Source organism: Eleutherodactylus coqui, chromosome 6, assembly GCF_035609145.1.
Source record: "Eleutherodactylus coqui strain aEleCoq1 chromosome 6, aEleCoq1.hap1, whole genome shotgun sequence".
Lineage (NCBI taxonomy): Eukaryota > Metazoa > Chordata > Amphibia > Anura > Eleutherodactylidae > Eleutherodactylus > Eleutherodactylus coqui.
In genome coordinates this window covers 71,185,250-71,207,545 of record NC_089842.1, presented here as the reverse complement: position 1 = coordinate 71,207,545, position 22,296 = coordinate 71,185,250, and the positions used below count along the sequence as shown (strand labels likewise).

Sequence of the window (22,296 nt, the reverse complement as noted above, 5' to 3'; positions counted from 1 at the left end):
AACCAACTCCGACAATCAAATTTAGCCACGCTGGGGACAAGACAAGAGATATATGTGGGTGCCACCTATGGGACCTGCCCCTATCAGACTTTCATGACATATCCTTTGGACATACCATACAAGTCTCAGATGGGAATACCCCTTTAAATTCAATATCCTTTTATATTCGGCCATAAAAATGCTGGTTGGGTGACGACAATGAGTGCAGTATTACAGTGAATACAGAGGTTGTCGCCCAGCTAAATAGTGCATGGATTTTCATTACCAGCCTGTTTATTTGTGGTCGTCTTCTACAGTTTTCTCGTCTTTCCTATTTGACATTACTGTTTAACCAAGTAAGTTATAAGAGCCGGGAGGGCATCGAGTGAGCTACTGTGATCTGTCAAATCTTTAATCTCCCTCATGGAAACACACCCTGTTGTCATATGTCTAATATGACGTTTGTGTACTGGCATGGGAGATGTTGGGATCATGTACAAATGCCCTTGAGGAAAAACCTTTCCCTCTCGTGCATTTCAGAAAAACAGCACACAACCAGGGGAAGAATTTTACAAGATCAAACCTGTAGCGCCAACTTCAGAAGACGGAGTTACGCACATGAACAATCCACGTCTCCTCCAGCAATGTAAAACATAAAAGACACCCATTTCTTCCATATACTTTTGTGGCCTGTGATTAGTTTACATTGAGAAGACTTGTACAGGACACAAATATGTCAGGGTAGTTATTGGGTGAACATATTGATATCTCTCGCCCAAGTGAATTATTGGTGCCAAGATGGTATCCCATGCTCATTTGCTCTAATAGGGCATATGAACATCATAGAGCAGGGTCCACCACTCAGGACCCCTTTATGTCCCAGAACAAAGAGCCACTCAGTAATAGCAGATCCCATCCTGGCAAACCCCCTGCCATCATGTTATTACAGGACAGTGATTGATATGAGGGAAATATCAGACTAGCCGATACCCCTCCAGTAAATATGAGCCGTTTGCCAGGGGTGTGCTGATCGCCTAGAGCCCCCAATTCCCAAAGTAGAGGGTATAACAGTAGAACAGGGCTGAATACATCTTGTAAACCAAATAAAGTGCTGGATTTTCTAGACTCCAGGATCTATCAGAGGGCACTGAAGAGGCAGGTAGCACTGAGAAACAAACTGTTGGGACTGAAGACATAACATGAAAAAATGAGGTGTCATGGCTTGCCGAATGACGGGGGATTAAGAACCAGAATGACATCACTACATCAGCCCTGGCCCATGTGACCCTCACACCGGCGAATGCTCACAGTCATTTCGGTGCTGGATTACAACAAGGATGCTTTTCTGTTAGTTTATGAACTGATTGGTTGACTGGGCAATGGGAATCCCAACTGGCCAATCAGCCTTATTTTGTGTCTAGTTATTCCTCCGCACAGAGGATGCTGGTTATACTCCTTGTGTTGGGGTCCTGTCGGCAGCTCTTCTATCTAAATTGAAACTCAGATCAGAATAATCTGCTGATTGTTCACTGATGTATCTGGTGTATTATTACTTCTTGTTCCCTTTTCTCTTGTGGTTAATTCTTCTTTGACTCACTTTTTCTTTGCCACTATGCTCTGTCACCATCTATGGAAAGATAGGGTTGCTCAAGGTTCCTCAACTCCGACAACTTTTGGCTGCTTGATTTGCTTATGTTTTCAAGGAGTGTATATATACACACACAAGAGAGGCAATCCATTGGGGAAAGAGGGCTCAGCCTTGGATAGCCCCCCTACAAATTGTGATAGACTGTGATGATATGGTATATCGTGTCAAAGGGCAAACTCAGCTGCGTCACATTGAATAAATGGGATCTGGTTCATTTGTAGCATTTTATTCTATAGGTACTTCATAAAACTAACTGCAAAAGTTCCTTATCTGTTGAAAAGGCGTTAATTTGAATAATGTACGTAACTGGCTGAAATATTCCTGATTTCTAACGTGGTAATCTGCATGATGACAGGACAGCTCCAGATGACATTAACCTGTGTTGATCCATTATTATCCTCGCCTGGATTACTGTCTATTCTCGGTCAAAAAGGGTAAGGATCCTTAACAGCTTACCCAACTCTTAACCTAATTATTATCCACAGTAGATCACTCAGCATCAAGGTTAATTCCGTAGACCTACATACAGCCTCCTGCACAAATCTCTCCCATTCAGTAAACAGACAGGTACAATTCTGATAGCTAAAAACTGTATACATTGTATACCTGGGAATCAGCCTTCAATAGGAAACTCCAGCCTAGGCTAAAAACCGTCTTTAATGATCTCAAGCTATTAATCATGAGGTAACCCTCAACCTGGAAGACTGGTTAGCAGCCCATTCAAATGGGGTGGTCACCTCTCTAATAAATATATTAAATACGATCTCTGCAGGGATCACGGTGCGGTCTACTATTTTCAGGCAACCAATATGGCGGCCAAACAGCAGGTCTGGCATGAAGAGAGACAAATTTACATTTTGATCAAATCCGGAGTTCACATATGCTACAATGTTTTAAATTAACGAAGTAGAAATTTTGCATCACCAGTATAAAAAAACTAGCCAAGCTTTACAGAAATTTTAGGCAATTCCTGGTCATGTATGCAAGTTTATAAAGATGTAAAAGGGGATCTGGCACCAAGATAGTTTGCCTAAAACTAGGTCATGAGTACAATAACCTTAATGTGCACTAATTGACATAAATGGACTACAAAGTACAGACAGGAAGGCAATAAAACAAATATGTTAATTAGCATTCTACCCTACATATAAAAAGTCCATTAAAAGGTGGCCTTACACCCTAGATAGATAACTGTCAACCCATAAAGATGGTGGTCCAGCTCAGGAAAATATCCAGGTCTGTTTCAATGGGGAGAGACAAACTTCTGCCAGATGCCTCTCGCAGTAGATTTTCGGCTTTTCCCCCCAAAAGGACAAGGGTTCACTGGCATATCTATAGGGGATGCGGTAGCACCCAGGCCCAGGAGCCTTAGGGGGCCCACAAGGCCTCTTTTCTCCATATAGGGAACCCAGCACTACGAATAAAGCATTATAGTTGGGGGCCCTGGTAAAAGCTTCAAGTTACACCTCTGGGTTAAGGGGTTAAGAGAACTTGGGTGGCCCCAAGATAAACTTTTGCACCCGGGCCATGAGCCTTTAGCTATGCCCCTAGGTTCAGGCATAGGAAATCCAAACTGGAATGAAGACGGGATCCTCTAACATTAAAGGTGTTCTTTGTTTAGACAAGTTAGACAAGTTAAGCTAATGGCAAAGTGTCCCCTGCTGGGAATTCCCTGTGATCAGCTGTAATCCATGGGGAAATCTGCCAGTAAATGTTCAAATTTCCCTGCAGCGCCACCACAGGGAGAATGAAGCATTACAATTCAAAACTGTGTAAGGACTCATTCACATGGGTGTATTTTCTGTCTATTGTTTTCTCTGACTGAATACAGCCAGCACACGGACCCACCAAATCAAAATCGGTGTATTCAGACATGGATCTTGTTAACGCAAAATCAACGTTGCTGCGAGTTTTTTTCTTTTTTTTTACTAGCATGTCCCATTTTGGTGTGTATCCAGGGACTAAAATCGCCTGTTAAAGTCTATGCGTGCATATCCACATTCACTTTTTTTGTTATACCCAGTTTTCTGTGGGCAATGACAAAACCGGTATCACTTGGGAATTCTTGCGAATGACCGCGATCAGACATTTATCACCTGTCTTGTGGGTACGGGTAAATGAAATTAGTGGGAAAACTTCTTTAAAAAGTATCATGCCAGATATGTACTGCACAGAGCTGATGGTGCCTCGCCGCTATTCTTCAGCCATTGGAGAGTATTTCTCTTATCTCGAATACTTTGAGATCGCTTACATAACTTATCATTAATCATGTGACGCACTGACACAAGATGTAGTTAGCACTTTCTTAAACCAAGCGATCTGTTTTCGGGACAGAATGTTATTCCGAATAGACGTACAACCATTGCAACCTAAGAAATGTCCTTGGCTAGTGGTAAAATGGACATTCTGCATGGATCTTGATACAATAGTATTACTTCAGCTACATTTATGTGAGCAGTAAAACACTTTTCAATGCACATTCATTGCCTGCCAATAAAACTCCAACCCCAACAAGCAGTACTTTCTTAATGTTTTATAAGGCTATAATGGTTGCTATAATACAGGTGAGCTTAGAGAATGCAAGAATATAGCCGAGGTCGTATGTACTGTATATACCCCTCAGGGAACACAGACAAAAACAACATATTGCCACTAAAGGTGATTGAAACATACACATGGTTACTAGTAAAAATTGCTATAATAACAAAAACACATTAATAATATGGGCATCGTTAGCTTTTACACAGCTCTAATGTGGCCATGTGCGTGAGACCTGAGGTTTTTTTTTTTAAAGGCGCCATACTGAACCACTGTATGCCTCGAACTTCATAGGAAACTTTTTTTCCATACAAAGTCAACAGAAAAGAAACTAGGAACTCCATGGGCCATCATGCATGCTTCTGCATAGGACTCATGAGACCTTAAAGGGGTTGTGCAGTTGATGGTCTATCCTTTGGCATAAGCCACCAAGTGTGAACATGCAATTCTTGTCTGCCATCTTGACTGCAAAATATGGAGACTAAACTTTAAAGAAAGAAATACTGCTGGAAAGTCTACTGGATCCCTCATTATGGTTATGTCAGGGATGACAAGTTTCTCAAGCCAAATTGAATTAAGGTGCCCATACATTTTTCCCAAATGCTCATTTGACTGCCATCTATTCCTCCTGCCCCTGATGTGGCTCAGCATAGTGTGCTCCTGACCAGAGCAAATTTCTGTTGGAAGCAGACAGCTCCAATCCCACTGTGGTGGCCTGACTTGGTATTACATGTAAAGTTCTCAGGGAATTGAATAGGAATTGTGTTTGTGATATCAAACGGGTAACTACAGTGAGACTGGAGAGGTCTGTTTCTGGCAGAAATTGGTTCTCGTTAGTGGCCCAGCACACATCTGATCACCAAGGGTCCCAGGTGGCAGAGCCCTGCCATTCTATTATTGATGGCCTATCCTCAGAATAGGCCAGCAATAGCTACAACTGGACAACCCCTTTAATTTGATGAATTCCTCCTGCTGTTGTCCTTCCCCATATGCAGATTACTCCTGGCTCAAGTATACTAGAAAAATGTAAGTAATGCAATTCCCTTAATACATCACCCCGTACATCCTACCAGGGGTCACTCTTTTAGTAAAGACAGAGTGACCTAGAACTTAGAAGGTTTACGTGAGCTTGTCATTCTAAATCCAGGACGCTCCAGACACTGAGAAGCTTCTGTCTTACACAGACAAGCAGTTCTTGACCCAGACAAATCCTTTCCTGTCGTCTAATGTTCTTTGGCGCTGACCTTCTTTGTGACCTAAACTTGTTTTGGAGAGACGGCACACTTTTAGATGTACACTTTGTATACTGCAAACTCACAAGATGGATGAAAAAAAACACCCAAACACCCACAGACCGTGCTGAGGTAGTAAAAACCAACATAAATGGAGTTTCCTTTATGTATTATAAAACGAGGAAAACCAGTAAATAGAATGATGCCCCGGAGGGAAAATTGGGATGATGTGCCACATTCGCATATTCACCCCACTCTATTGAAGACTCTCGTAAGATCCGTCAGCAGCTACTCTGCTTGTCAGCATAATAAAATACAAGTATCTGAAGACTAAATGGAAATAAAGGAGAAAGAAAAACCAAAACTGAGATACAGCAAAAGCAGACAAGAGAGTTTAGGAACATTTTGTAGGGCTGAAAAGGGAAATACGTCGATCCAGTACAGCCCACGCAATGTTGATAGAGAGGAAGTCAAAACCCCCCATTGGGCAAAATCCAATTTTCCTCATGTTAGGGGAAAAATTCTTTCCCAATTCCAAATCTGGCAATCGGAATAAGCGTGTATTAACACAGGTGATTTTCACGTGTGAAACGTACCTATTGATTTCTGGTTATTCGCAAGAAAGATTTTTCTCTCAAACTGATTGTCCAAGACAGAAAATCGCTCCATGCCTTGTTCTTTGGGCAAAAAAAAAACAAAAAAACCTCATCCATTATTTTGAGACTTTTTAAAAATTGTGAGTGCAATTATTTTTTTTCCATTTTAACTATAGGAACAACATGCGATTTTTTTTTCACGTGTGAAAAAAATAAATAAATAAATTTAAGAAAAAAAAAAAAAAAGCTCATGTACACTGATGTCATGCATTTATTAAAGAGAAAACAGATCGCACTTCTTGTTGAAATATCACAGGTTTAAGAATGCAATATTGTTCTGAGGAACCCGCCCATGTGAACACAGGTTAACTTTCTTACAATAAAGAACCCCCTCCTAGGTCGGTGCAGAAACCTTCTTTCCTCTAGACCTAGAGGGCGCCCCCTTGTTACAGTCACAGTCTTGGGTACAAACAGATCATGGTAGAGATCTCTGACTTGCCCCTGATATATTTATACATAGTTATTAGGTCGCCCCACAGAAGTTTTTTTTTCTAAACTAAACAACCCCAATTTTGATACCCTCTCTGGGTATTGTAGTCTGCCCATTCCATTTATTACTTTAGTTGCGCACCTTTGTACCCGCTCTAGCTCGGATATGTCCTTCTTGAGTACCGGTGCCCAAAACTGTACACAATGTTCCAAGTGTGGTCTAACTTGTAAAGAAGAAAAACAATGTTCTCATCATGTGCCCCTAGACCACTTTTGATGCACCCCATGATCCTATTTGCCTTGGCAGCAGCTGCCTGACACTGGTTGCTCCAGTTAAGCTTACAGTTAACTAAAACCCGCAAGCCCTTTTCCATGTCAGTGTTTCCCAGTGGTTTCACATTTAGTGTGTAATGGTGACATGTACTTTACAGCAGCTATTAATCAGAAGCAGAACCTCACTTTAAGCCTCAAATACAAGACCATATTACATATCCACGTATCGATCCTTACATAAAATAAAAGCAATCCTTGGACATTTTTTAATATAATAAATAAAAAAAACAAAAAAAAAACCACAAACCAACATCCCACTTTACGAAGATCTCCATGAAAAAACGCACTTAGGTGCGTTGCTAGGACAACGCTGAATGGGCCCCGGGTATCCATGGAGTTAATGTTTGAGGCACGGAGCTGGCCACATAACAACATGCGCTTTATGTAATTGCTGATGAAAGTAGATAAAATAAGAGTGAGTAAATAAACGTGGAGTTTGAGATGCCTATAAAAAATGAGAAATATTTGCACAAAGTAAACAGCTTTTATTCTACCACAGCCCGTCCTGCCAAGATTAACAAGAATCAGGCTCTGCCTGTGCCTGGACTGAGCTTTCAATGTCACAATCAATTCTTCCTTGGTTCCGCACATTCCTACGTGTCCAATACCGCTGCTCAATGGTGACGCCACAGGTAAGAGCAGCTGAATGTTTGGAGGGATTACATCGGGCTCCGTATAAAAATGTGGGCAAAAAAGGAGTAGAACTTGTAAAAATATGGTTTTCTGTAAACTCAAAATATTTATTTAGGTTTTATTCACACACCAAAACCGTTTGAGGTTCTAGTTGGTTTGCTTTTTTTACCCAAGACTTTAAATTGCTTCACAACCACTCCGTCCTTCCTGGTTGCTGCTGACCGGGATATCTGACAGCTGTAGCCAATCACTGGTCATTGTTGTGACAGTGATTGGCTGCAGTAGTCACATGTCCTGGTCAGCAGCAACCAGGAAGGACAGAGTGGTTGTGAAGCAATTTAAAGTTTTGGGTAAACCCCTTTAATTTGAAGCCGCAGGTATGCCATGTGCCTTTTTACAAGCTTTGTACATATGACCCTACTGCGTGCATGTGACATTCTGACCAAGAGAGAAGCCAGAAGTGGAGCAGCAGAGCAGCTCTCCAATTGATTTCAATGGGAGTAAAGTCGGCTTCCATGCTCCCTCCCCTGTCCGCTGACAATGACTAGCCTGCTGCCGATCAGTCGATGAATGGAGATTCCAAGCAGCGGACTCCCATCCATCAACTACTGATGATCTATCCAGAGGAGGGCAGACAATCCCCTTAAGGCTGGGATCACACAGCCTTTCAATTTGCACCCACCTCTTCCATCCTGGAGTTCTTTCTTCATCAGACAGATCCCTGGACCTTAAACTTCAGTCTCCGCTTGACCAAATTTCTACTCATTTCTATTATTTTTGCCAGACAGAAGATTAGTCAACTACGCTATTCTTTCTTCTGTCCAATCCAAGACAACCCTTTCTTATAACCAAGTACATATTAGCGCTCCAAATTTCTAATATACTGTAATCCTTCTTTAAAAAAAAGCCTGAGACCATGGCCCTTTAGCTAGTACACATACAGAGACCCCCATAGACATACATATGAAGTCAAACTCCTCCTTCAACCACCGTCTCCGAGACGAGCATATGGGGACCAATAACTATGGCTCCATCGTCCCAGCTGTAATAAAACAAACGCTACATCACCAGCTTCTTTATATAACAAATCCACGTAATTCTTTGTGTAGATTGCCGTACAATAATGTAACCTGCATTATTAGCATTCATTTCCCTGTAGGCAAGCATGATTTTCTGATCATCTTGTCTTTAATTATTGTAATTAACAGATTATAAGAAAACAGAAGCATAGAAAATATAGAACGCATCACGGCAGAAAAATCAAAGGCTGTTCATAAGAGATTCACAAGGTTCCCGCGAACCGGGGAGAGGCCTGAGGAGCAACATGTTTTTTTGCATTCGGCAACTCTTCAATATCTTATGACAAAATCCTTGGTTCGACACGATATCTGATTTTGTGTATATACTACAAATCCAAATATTCTGAAAAAAGATACATTTGCTGAAGACTTGACATATGCTGCAAATAAAAGGACCCATGGCAAAATCAAAAGCCAACCTTCAACATGGTCGAAAGTTGAGATAGTTTCGAGAAAACTCTTTCCCTTGTACATGCCCTTACTCAGTTGTCAAATCTGCAAAAATAACCAAGGTCAATACCGCTGTAGATCATTGGTAGTTCCATAAAGTGTCCAGAACGAGAGGATCCTGCTCATGAAACGCCTCACCCAAGACTGGGTATATGCATTTTGAAGACATGTTGTTTGACATAAGGACTCTCCACCAACCTAGCCTCTAAATTGCTAGGGATTCCCCCATAAGGAACTTCTTTTCAAGGGATTCCCCAATGCTGAAAAAAAGTTAGAAACCACTGTTCTTACAGACTATAAGCCTTCTCTACCACAGCATATTGTCATGGCCACTGTGGTATCTTACCACACTAGCCACAGTGTAATCGTGGTACAACAATTGCACCTACGCGTGAGCAACGCTAAGGCATCCCACTCCAGTAGTTTCCCATAGACATACTTTACAGCTTGACGGACGGTATGAGATGCCGCCTCACTGCCACTATTTTAGTGATGACAGCTCACTTTAAAATAAAATGTTCATCAGAAAGAATGCATCACAATATCTGACGTCACTTGACATTTACAGCACACCGCACCAAGTTTCCGGATACACCTCTCCTATTTGCAGATACTCAACCTGTTTATACAAGACCAGTTTTCAAAGTGGAAATGCTTAATGCACTTTTTGTTATGTCATTGTGAAAGGGTTCAGATGAGGTGAAGGATTAGAAGAACAGATTTTCTAATAATGATGTCACAAAACTATTAAAGAATTCTCTTTGTTGAAGCTTTTCCCAGACTATGCTAATAAGTTCCTATGTTATCGGTCCGGAGAATAGGAGACCATGCTGTATCATTATTTATCATATGTGACATGGTAAAAAGTAAAAGAAGCTTGCTTTCATTAAAAAAATATATTACGTACTATCCCCCAATCCAGAGGTCCTCAACCTTTCATATACACGCTTAGTAAACAAAAAATAAAATAAATTAAAAAGTCAGCCACCTAACTAGAAGAAGTTATTTTGTTGGAAAACTCAGCATGCAGTTACATCTCAGGCAGATATGCAAATGATTAGAGTTGTGGCGTGATTAATTTAATGGTTTTTCCACCCGAGACCCTAAAAGTGGTTGCACCCTTGGCCTAGATAAAGGCTCCAAGAGGCTACTTGTGTGAAGTGGACCTAATTTTCTGCTTGTGTAGAGCTTGTGGACCACTAGACGCCTCTATGATGCATTCAAAGAGACTTCACCCAGTTAACAGAGTCTGAGAGGGGCGCATTATTGGAATGAGAGAAACTGGATGATCGTTTCGAAACATTGTCCATCACCTGGGCCGTTCTGACCAGAGGTGTTGGGACCAGTGGATGCGGGAAGACATGCACACATGGTGATCAGGCTGAGGATGCCATCTACAGACCACCAGTAGAGAGGATCCTCAGATTGTCGGACAAGCACGAGAAGCTTCAATTGTTTAGTTTTCTGCCATCCAGAGACAGGTGGCACCATCGTTACAGGTCTCTATGTCAGAACCATTTCCAGAGGCTTGGCTGAAGGACATTTGGTCTCACGGTACCCATTATGTGTACTGCCTTTAACACCCACCCACTGTCGCCTCCATTTGCAATGGTGCTGTGAATGATACCTCAATCCTGCCTTTGCTGTGGAGCAGCACACTGCCCCCTGCTGGTGTGATGCTCCAGGGGGCTATTGCATACAACTGTCAGCCGGTCACCCCTAGTAGTGCTGTGACAGCTCAGTGATATGTTCAGGACATCTTGCTGCCATGTGTGTTGCCTCTCATGGCGGCTTCCAAGAAGCATTTTCCAGCAGGATAATGCTCAACCACACACAAGGGGGTCACAGGAATGTCCCCACAGCATAGTCACACATCAATTGCCTGTCCAGTTACCAGATTTAGAGGTGGCCCAACAGGGTGCTAGAGCCTCCCTTCAAGTGGTCAGTTTTCTGCAATAAATTATCCTTTTTGCTCTGATATTGTAATCACTTATATCAATGTTACAATCACACAGAAAATTTAATTTGATTCCGACAACCCCTTTTTTTCTGCTTCATTTTTTTGACAATCAGTATATTATAATGTTAAGGGAAAATTCCTATTAAAAGGCTAACCGATTGGCTAACTGACTAAGTTGGTAAGGCTTTTACACTTGCATTAGCTGCCTTTGATATGGTTTTGTTCCCAATATCGAGCTTTAGTAAAGCCACGACATCCTGGGTACAACTAGTGCTTAATGGCATATGTAGCTGCCAACAGCAGGAGAGCCACATGAGGCTCCTGAGCCACTGGTTGGGGAACACTGCCCAAAGCGAACACAATTACAAGATTCACTAAGGACTAGATAGGTTTGTAGAAATTGCATTCCCCTTCACCCGCCCCCATGGAGTACATCTGACTTTTTCATCGCTCTTCACCACATTTGTTCTTAGAGATGGAGTGAGCAAAGAAAAAAAAAAAAACTGCAATTCTGGCATTGTGTAATGTATTATTTTCATACATCGGACTCTTGTGGATGTGGCGCTATCAAACATGTTTTGGTTTTGATTCTATTATAAATACAGGAAGAGAGTTTTTATAATATCCTTTATTTTTTCATAATAATAAACAACTTTTTCCACTTATCTTGGACTTTTTAATTTTTTAAATTATTTGATCACATATACCAGGCATTCTATTAAGACAGACCATAGGACCATCTTAATAGGCAGAAATACATGGCAGCGCTTGGGGCCATCACACATGGATATCTCATGCGCGCAGGGGGGGGGGTATTTGGAACCCTCGAACATTTACGTGCCACTGTCAAAACTACCATTTGTGCAATGGCACCATTTTCTCTAAATCACGCCCCTCGTCTGATGATATGTTAAAGAACAAAAAAAAAAAAGTGTCTAAAACATAATGTGTGTGGTGCAAGGCAAGTATACCAGCATCTGGAACAAACTAAGCCAAAATTCTGTTGTATTTCGGGGTGACAGTTTTTTTCTTTACTAGTGGACATTTAGGGTGTGTTCCCATGTAGCAGACTCGGTATGAATTTTCTGAATTGGAAAAACCATCACCAAAATTCGGACCACTTGAAGGTATGAAGTCAGCTGCAGATCGGCATCGAAATCTACAGAAAATCCGCACCAAATCCGCTACGTGTAAACACACATTCATGCAGCTCCAGCAGGCGGCCAATCTGTGAGTCACTTACATTTTAGCAAACTCTTCGAACAAAATAGTTTAAAAAGCAGATATCAATTAAAATGTGTCTGTATTACAGAAACCTCCGAGGAGCGCTGATGGCTTTATTCAATGGTAGCCTCCAAAAGGAGGTCAATCATTACGTCAAATGTCGATACCTCACAAGGTCAAGGGGTATGCACAATCCCACTAGTACGGCATAGTTTATTGGGCTAAAAACAGGTTTGGTCAAAACAAAGATCTGTTCTTGGTTTTGGCAGAAACAGAAGGAACACAGATCATAAATTTAGGCATACAAAAAAATTCCTGCTGAACCACATAAATTTGTTTCCCCACAACTGTTAAGGTCGCACTGAAGACGCACTTTAGTGGCCCCCAGACACGTCCGAAATGTCAACTTTTTTTTTTCTAAAAGTGAAAAGCTTCTTTAAAATGAACATTCCAATTACAGTCAAGGCAATAGTGTGAGGACAACAAATACTTCTATTGTAACACTCACTCATACTTACGGAGGTGGTGAACTCACTGAATGCAGCTTAGACTTACGTCAAATAACAGCCTCCATTTACCATACTATTGCAAAACAGCCAGTACCCCGAGCCGCTTACGAAAAGAAAAGCACAGTAATATTACCCCATATTGTGAATACTCTCTGGGAATAGCAAACCGCCCTCTTGTTATCTTTGGTCTCATTTCAACACGCATACAGCAAATTACTAGGGACAGATTCCACTGCTGAGCTCATTCTTCCCCAGGGGAAAAATTCAGCGTGTTGTGCTTTTAACAGTAACTCCTCAGACACCTGAATTTATTACACAGCAACCCACATAAGGGACAACATAGAGAATCAGTAATTGTTTAACAGCTTCACAATGAAGAACGTTAAACTTAGGAAGAAAGAAAAAACGACGTGGATTCACAGGCCAAAAAAAAAATAAAAAATTACAATAATTAAGTTTGGTACATTGACATTTAATTTACTTGAAGACATTTGCTGCAGCCTCAATAAATCTCACTTGCAAAGTTTAGGAAAAAATTTTTGTGGTTTGCAGTCAATAGTTTACTTAGGCCTCCTTCCCACGAGCGTGACGGGCTCCGCAGCGTAATATTCCGCTGTGAAGCCCGTCACGGCGCCCCCCAGAGCCCCTATACTTACCTGCGGGAGATAGCGTGAAATCGCTTCCCCGCCCACCACCGCCGCGTCACCGCTCGTCACCGCCCGTCACCGCCCACCGCTCTCGCGTCACCAGCCGTGTCACGTGACGCGGCCGGACCGCGTCATTTGGCGTCATATGACGCTCGGCGGTGGGCGGGAAAGCGTTTTTTCACGCTATCTCCCGCTGGTTACAGCGGGAGATAGCGTGAATGGACGGCTTCCATTGACTGCAATGGAAGCCGTCAGTGCGTACAGCCCGTCCTCACCCGCAGAAAATAGAGCATGCTGCGGGTGAGGACGGGAGAAATCGCGGTGCGTAATTCCGCGGTGGAATTACGCATCGTGAGCATGGAGCTATTAGGTTCAATAGAACCTAATAGCTGCGGGCAACGCAGCGGATTTTCGCCGCGAATTACGCGGCGGAAATCCGTTCGTGGGAAGGAGGCCTAACTCTGCACAAAATCATCTAAAATGCGGTCATAGTGAAAGCAGACTACAGGTTAGAGATCGGATCGTAGTTCAGAGGTTGGACTGTTAATTTCTATACCTTCTCACTAAAGGAGATCTGGAGACTTAGAGGCAATGCTTCATGGGAAAAAAGTAAGCAAATTAGCTCTGCCCCCAGAAGGAAGAAACTAGTTTCTCTAGTGCCATCAACAGGTAACATTAGAGAAATAGCTAAGGGATGGTTCGTATCAGTAGTGAAAATCCAACATTGAAACCAATCCTCCAGGTTAACCCTTTCCAATCCAATTTGTATCCTGGTTTTCCGAGAGGGCTTATTCTTTTTCTCCTGTTATACAACTGTGCGATATGCTGGCTAAAGCCAGTACTGCATGAGGTGACATGTTGGATAGGCTCCGACAGAAGAGAGGCTGGCAATATACAGTAAGAGAACCCCGACGGACGTCTTCCAATATCGGAGCTGTACAGCCTTAAATCGTAATGTCTTAAGACGTCAGGCAGTCGATTGGAAAGGGTTAATATAAAGATGTATTGCATTGATTTCACAACATTTTTTGGGCAATCAGTGATCATGTTTTTTCTTGATCAAGAAAAAAAGTTCCTTAGACAGGCAATGCAGAATCGATGGCTAAAGTGGTTACGATGGGAAAACTATTCCAATCTTAGCAGCATAAACGGTTATTAGATGAACAATCCTACAAAGAAGAAATATCTGAGGGGTGCGTTTAGGACCTCGATGCCCCTCAATGATCATCAATCACAACAATGGGAATGGTTTTTGATATTTAGTGTAGCTATTGGGATTATTCGTACAACAATGCAATGGATGGATATCTTAAACATATGGCCAGCTTAAGGATAAAGCGATGGAAGTAAATTAATGCAACACAAATACTGTAAAAAATATGGGTACACTAATAGGAATAATAAAGAGCTACTAATGCCAATGCAAATCTAGTCCCATATATTACCAGTCAAAACTGTGGACACACCTTGAAAACCATTCCAGGTGACTACCTCATGAAGCTGAGAAAATGCGGAGACTGTACAAACCGGTCATCAGAGCGAAAGAAGGCGACTTTAAAGAATCTAAACTATAAAAGCTTCTGGCTTAACAATTTTTTTTTGTGTACTACTTAATTCCGTATGTGTTCCTTCATAGTTTTCATGCCTTTAATATAAATCTACAATGTAGAAAATAAACAAACAAAAAAAAAACATGGAATGAAAAGGTGTTTCCAAACTTTTGACTGGGGCTACATACATGTATTTTGCTCGTGATAAAACTCTACAGTCCAAAATTCATGGTTGAGCTCAGTGTAAATAAAATTATTATGCATTTCCTGTCTGCTGAAGAGCCATGAAAGCAGCTGTGTGTGGAAGCATTCACAATGATACATCCGCAGAAGGCGGCCATTGTCGCCCTAAAATAATGTATCTGTTCAAGCTAAAGAGCTCTGACACGGCTTCTAATTGATTGAATGCAGGTTTTGATTATTTGCCACAACTTGAGCGCCAATTGGAATTTCTCCCTCTACAACATGACATTTAGTGTTACATTCCAGCACGCTTTCCCCCAGACTTGAAAAAACACACAATATTGCACGCTGCAACATGGGATAGGGGTTTTAAGGCCTTGTTTCACCCTCTGCCTAATTTCCATAACTTCACATAATCCAACAGGAATGTCGAAAAAAAAAAAACCCTGCTTGCTGCAGGCCAAACTGGCAGCGATGTTTTCTTACTTCATTGTGAGTGTACAGAGGACAGAAAAACACAGAACACACTAGTATAAAAGTCAGCATTTAGTAGATGCGCACACACGCAGAATGACAAGCCCGGTAATTATAGGGATGCTGCACCTAAAACGGTGAAGGGATATGAACCGATCATTCTTCTATAAATATTAGATTTAATAACAAGGAATGTTTTCAAATACATATTGTTAATATTAAGTTCCACTCCACCTCCTCCGCGAGGATAATGAAGCATTACATAGCTCAAATTGGAATCAACGGGCTTTCATATAATGCACAGATGTGTCGAGTTCTCCGAAGCAAGAGACTCACTTTGTAGTCGCCTCCTCTAGTTGACAGTTGTTGACCCCCTCTACTAAAAGTGCTGTCCTACGAAAAAAATACTGTTCCATTTTTAAATACAGACCATACGTAGAACATTTTTTGCATTTATATTTATTTAATAAGCGTTTCCCAAATATTCCAGGACTAATATTAGAATAGCGCCACCTGCTGTTTTTATTCTGTGTCTAAGAGGGGCTTACTGCTCTCTCTGCTCCACCAGGTATGTGGAAGGATCTCTGCTGTGGTGAGCGGCTGCTTCTGAAGCTCCAGCGTCTTCTCTGCTTGTCAGAAGAGATGCCAAGAAAGTGTGGCCGCGTACAAGACCGAGCACGTGCGGCCGCATACAAGCGACTACTACAGTGGACACAGAATAAAAACAGCAGGTGGCGCTATCCTTACATTATATTTCCAGATATTCTAAGACTAAAAACAGAAGGTGGTGCTATTCTAACCTTATCCCTGGAATATCTGAGAACGGAAACTTTTTTTTTAAAGTACAAACACAAAAACAATTAAACTATAAACATAATTTTTGGGGGGACAGCTGCTTTAACGCAAAGTTTCTTAATTTTTAAAAGATATTTGAAAATTAGTTTTGGAGGTTCAAGATTATGAAAAAAAATTTCAGGAGAATCATAGAAAAGTATCATTGAATAGCATAACTGGCTTTCTGCTCATTATGCAGTCCTGCTGTAGATAGATATTCCCAAATGAAAGAAAATGTGCAATAAGGCAAAAATGGTATAAACAATAGCTATAAGGATATCAACTACTCCAGCCTGAGCATTGGGTTCTGAAAATAGATCAATTTTTTAGTAATGTGCAGCAGGAAACCACACATATCAATATCCATTTTTATCCATCCTTTATTACAAATCGTCACTAAAACAGCAAGGAAAAAGGAAAGAGAAGATGTTCATATCAAACCAGGAGGCACCGCACCGAGAGAGGAGATATAAAATAGTGGAATATGTAAACATTCCTACATAGTGTGGTGGCCTGGGCTAGTACTGAAGTACCAACCCGAACTGCTGCCCTATGGTCAGCAAGATCTGCTTTGTGTGCAGACCAGTGACAGCGGCCCCGGGAATCCGCTAATCGGCGGTGATCCCCTCATTGATGACCCGTCTGTTATCAATAGAAAAATAAAGTGCAAAAATATCCCTTTAATAAAGGAAATTATGGAGTGGGAAATAAGAAGGCCCAGCATGCCATGCTGTATGTGGTATTAGAAAACATTACATGGAGGGAGCATATCCAGATTATGATGGGAAGACATAAGAGGAGAAAACTATAATGTCCTAGCGGTTCCCTGGCTATAAGACCTCAACAAAAATCCTTATCCCAGCTCCTTCACACTCCATTCATGGAGCGCCGCCCCTCGTAACATCATTGCAGGTCCTTCAGCAGCAGCATGCACTCTATTCCTGAGCTCCACCCTTTGTGACATCATCACACGCTCCATGGGTCCTTTGATTCTTCCTGTATGCTGCAGCATTCCCCCTTCTCACTCAGCCTGTTGCAAGAGGCTCACACTGCTCATGGTAGGGGTGGCCTGAGGTGGAACCCATTACCCACTCGGGTTTGCTGGGTGCTGCCACAGGGCCTGGGGATCAAACATATTTTACAATTTTTCGTTGTAACTTGGCTGGAACGGCAGCATGTGCTCAGCACCTTTGAGCCCCATAAACTATGTTACACTCAGACGTGAGGGAAGGAGGAGTCTGGGGATCAGTGTCTCAAACTCTCCAGGTGCCACGTTCCTGTGCTGCGTTGCTGCGAAGTTGGTGTGCGCACACAGCTTCTCTTTTTTCAGAGACACATTGTGATCATACTCTCTTATAGAGATGAAAGAGTACATGCACAAAGTTGTCTGAAGAGAGTCGAGCTGTGTGCGCGCCCCAACTTCACAAGTACACAGATCAAACTCTCCAAGTGCCCGTTCTTGCTAGACAGCACCCTGGACTCCCCATTCCCTCACCCATGAGCCCCATAACGTAGTTTATGGGGTACAAAGGTGATGACAGCTTCCCTTTAAGATGTGAGACGGAGACCCTCTTTGTTCTCCATTTCACATGGTTTCCAGTCTTTAAGGGGAACCTATCATCAACTATAAGCACCATAAATGAAGTTATGGTGCTTACAGTTTAGGCGACGTGGAGTCCAGGGAGTCTCTTCTCATACTTGCACAGTTCATGGTCCTGCAGTGTTTAACGGCAAAGTCAGCGCACACATAGCAGCTTCACCCTTTTCAGAAGGCTGTGTGCATGCATTCCCATAGAAGAGAATAGGAGTCGCGAAGCAGAGCCTTCTGAAAAGTCAAGCTAACAGCATGTGCTGATTTTTATGGGGGACACCGCAGGAACGGGGGACCAGGGGAGTATGAGAAGCGGCTCCCTGGACTCTCTGTCTCCTAAATTACAAGCACCATACCTTATTTATAGTTAGTTGTCGACAGGTTTCCTTTAAAGCTTCTTGGCACTAGCCAAAAAGAGCAACAGGGATGGAAACCATGTGAAACAAAGACCAAAGAAGTCTCAGCTTCCCATATCGAACCCCATTGTTCTATCCCTATGCAGTTTTATGCGTAGAAGACAACAACTATAGACAGACCTGGCACAATGTGAAAAACGCCTAGCGCAACTAATATAGTACCGGTACTGCATATGTAAAAGTACAGAGAGGAATAAAAGTGTTACTTGCAATTAGTGTAAATAGAAACAATTAGTTTACATTCGCCTTTCCTATTTAAATTGTAATTAAAAGAAGTAATCATCGTGACAATTTACAATATTAAGTTGGAACACAGAAGTGGAATAAAACACCTCTGGCTTCCTTTCCCCCTGGTACGTTAAGGAGGTATATAATTAATTGATATTATTGGCTGTAAAACAATGGAATACAATTCAGACGAGGTGCAAAAAGAAATTCCATGACTCAGTGGTTATTTTTATAAAGTGAATAATGTTCTTTTCAGAATTTTTTTTCACAGCGAAGACTTTTCCAGTGGTACTTGTTACTGTCTGTATAAATAGCTCCAGAAAAGGGAAGTTTTAACCACTTCAGTTTTGGGCTTCCAGTTTTATATTTATAGACCCCTTTGACTAGTGACCAGAAGAGAATAGGATTCCTTTTTCTCGGACCTGATGTCAATAGAATGTCAATAATTTAGCATATTGGATATTCCGAATTATTGAATGGGCATTTAAAAAAAAAAAAAAAGTGTATATAAAACAAAACACTCATTGTGCGGGTCAAGAACTGTCACGAATTTGACATTTGTTTTTCTCTTTTCATTCTTCATCTTTTGGTGTTAAAAAAAGAAACATAATGGGGTGAATTTATGCCTAGTCTATGAAATGTAAAGACTACCCCCGAATGAAGTGCGCCAAGTTTACCTAGAGGCATGCCACGTAATAATCTTGGGAGAATATCAAGCCAGTCTCTACGCAATACTGAAATCTTCCGTTTTGAGTGTAAATTACAATAAAACCAATCGTTCAGGAGACCACTCCCCTTTGTAAAGCCCTGCCTACTTAAAAAAAAGAATAAAATGAGGAGAAAGGCACAAAAGAAAGCACAAACAGAGTTGCAAAAAATGTCCTACTTTTTTTTACGCCCCTTAGCTGGCATAAACATGTTTGTGCAATGGACAGATAATTTTGTCTGAAGGCGGCTACCCTATTAGAACAAAAAGGATTCCTATGTGCAGTCTTAGCCAACAGGATTGATTCTACGTATGTAACACGGTTTCAATCATGGGAGGATTAGGTCTCATTAAGTGACGTCTGTCAAGTGACAAATGAATTACAATTAAAAATGAATAGCTAACAAAGCAATTGCTGCCTGCGGTCTACCGACAGGCCTGCAGGGTAAAGTGGAGAACTCAACCTATAGGATATTAATGGAAGACATTGGGACAATTAATAAAACAAATCTTTAAAAGGTTTTCGCTAACACTTTAAGTGTGATGCCTTATCCTTAGGATAGGACATCGATGCTTGATTGGTGGGGGTCTAACTCTTGGCCTATCAGCAGAATGCAGGGGCCAGGTCTCTCATCCATATGGTGCAGCAGTGTCAAGAATGCCAGATCAATCCTATTCAGTTAAAGCAAATAAAGGCCACTACACCTCACTTCTCATGTGCCGGATGCTGCCTAGGGAGGCTTAACATGACGTGCCCCAACCTAATGTGCTGTACCGGAGTAGGACTCCGGGACCACAAAATGGATTCTCTGTGCTTTTGTAATATTTCCAATACAGTGGCGTCTTGGGTTAAGAGTTTAATATGTTCTGTGATGGAGCTCTTAACCCAAAAACACTCGTACGTCAAATCAATTTTCCAGATTGAAATGAATGGAAAAGCCATTAATCCTTTCGGGATCATGAAGTTCTCCCACTGATTTAAATTGGGATGGCGTTGCCCCATTGAAAGCAATAGGACGCTGACACCCCTGCAGTGATTTTCGGGGAAGCGCTTTAAATATTATATTTGAAAGCCCTCCCCCGAAAATCACTGTAGGGTTTGCAGGCAGGCGATTGCTTTCAATGGGCCACCGGCAGAAGCAGCGGCCCCATTGAGAGCAAGGCTCGTAACCCAAGGTTTTGCTCTTAAATCAGAGCAAAAATTCGGGAGAGAGCCTGCTCTCAAGTCAATAAGCTTGTAAGCTGAGGCACTCCTAACCCAAGGTGTCACTGTATATTTTTTATGTTCTATTATGATTAAATATGTCTGTGAGTGTATTTAACCACTATATTCTGTCTTACTGGTGGTGGCCAAGAAAGAATATACAGTTCTTAGCTTGCCTATGTTGTAATTGATGTAGACTCAAGAAAGTTTCTTCAAATATTTTTTTTTCAAACTGTTTTAGGAAGGAATATAGAGTATCTTACTGAACGTTGGTCTTCATCTTATTTTCACAGGGAATTAAAGATTGGAATGTCTCATAAATTAAAATAAAAAAATGGAACACCAAATTGTATCTGCATAAGAAGGTTTCAGCACCGAAAGACATCCATATTGACATGGTGGCAACACTTGAGGACCATGCCCAGTCATATGAAACAATGAAAAGCTGGATGGCAGAATTAAGAGGGGGAGAACCAGCATTGAAGATGGCCTCCGCCCTGGATGACCTGTGGATATGGCTAGATGAGAAAATGTGAAGGAAATTCACAACACTGTCATGAAGGACTGAAGATACTGTGATGCAGATTGCCAAGACCATGGGCTTGCCTAAAACCACCATTGATAGCACGACATCATGGGGCCTAAGGGATGATCCAGATGCATTCATAGCAGTCTATTAGACCTCGGCCTAACACTTCCAGTCTAAACAGATTTTATTTTGGTTTTCACTACCATGAGTTGCTAGGTCGCTGTAGGCTTCGGTTTTCCATTATACCTTTTAGAAATAAGTCCCAATAAGTCACTTTTGGCAGGAACGTGAAAGAAAAAAATCAAATCAAACCGCAAATAAGTTCAACGTAGAAACATCTTTCACATTTACTCTATATGAGGGACAGGGCACCAAATGCACTGGCAACTTAGAAATGCTTCTCCTGCCCATGCCTTCCATTTACTAGGAACGCGGTGTTCTACCAGAATTGAGATAAAGTGATAGCGTAAAAGGTGATAAAAGCATTCTGAAATGTGCGGAAGCAGCTGATCCTCAATGTGCAATGGGAAAACACTGCAAATCAACACAAATCCCTATCTTTTCAGATAACAAAACATATTTACTGTACTTATGCCCCAAGACGGCACATTCTGCCACTGTATGCAATCACCACACATCAAGGATACACGGTGGCTACTGGAAACCAGGACTGCCAACAACCCCGCATTTCAAAAGTCTTTCTTAGAGGGGGCATTTATGCTCCGAGCAGGGCTTCAGGAGGCAAAATTCGGACTCTGCTGAACCCCAATGCAGCCCTCCCCTCCCCCCCGCCATAATGCTTCATTTCTAGTACTGGTCTCCTCCTTATATGGCACAGTGAGACCTTATGGGCCCCTATGTCTCCAGGGCCCAGGTGTGCCCATTGTAGTTACGCCCTTGCTTAGCTAGTGTTTACTAAAATTATGTTCACACAGAACAGATTTGCCGTGGATTTTCCATCCAGACACTTTGCATGAAAGAATCCATGACATTTACAGTAGCAGCAATGTGATTAAGATGAAAAAAAATGATGCGGAAAGAAAATCCACTGCTGAAATGGATCTATAGTGTGGAATTTAAATCCGCAGTATATCAATTTTAGGCCCCCTGCACACGGGCGTAAATTCCCGCAGAATTTCCGCCCGTGCCCACCTGCATAGGATTGCATTACAATACGCAATCCTATGCAGACAGCCGCAATTTGTCCGCATGAAAACACACGCGGAAAACAAATCGCAGCACGTTCTATTTCTGTGCGGGTCTA

General features: G+C 41.8%; 1 protein-coding gene across 1 annotated transcript in view; it reads right to left on the bottom strand.

The window, feature by feature from the left end:
• Nucleotides 1–22,296, bottom strand: part of SIK2 (salt inducible kinase 2) — a 143,640-nt gene that overhangs the window by 105,616 nt on the left and 15,728 nt on the right. The gene's annotated exons all lie outside the window — the stretch shown is intronic.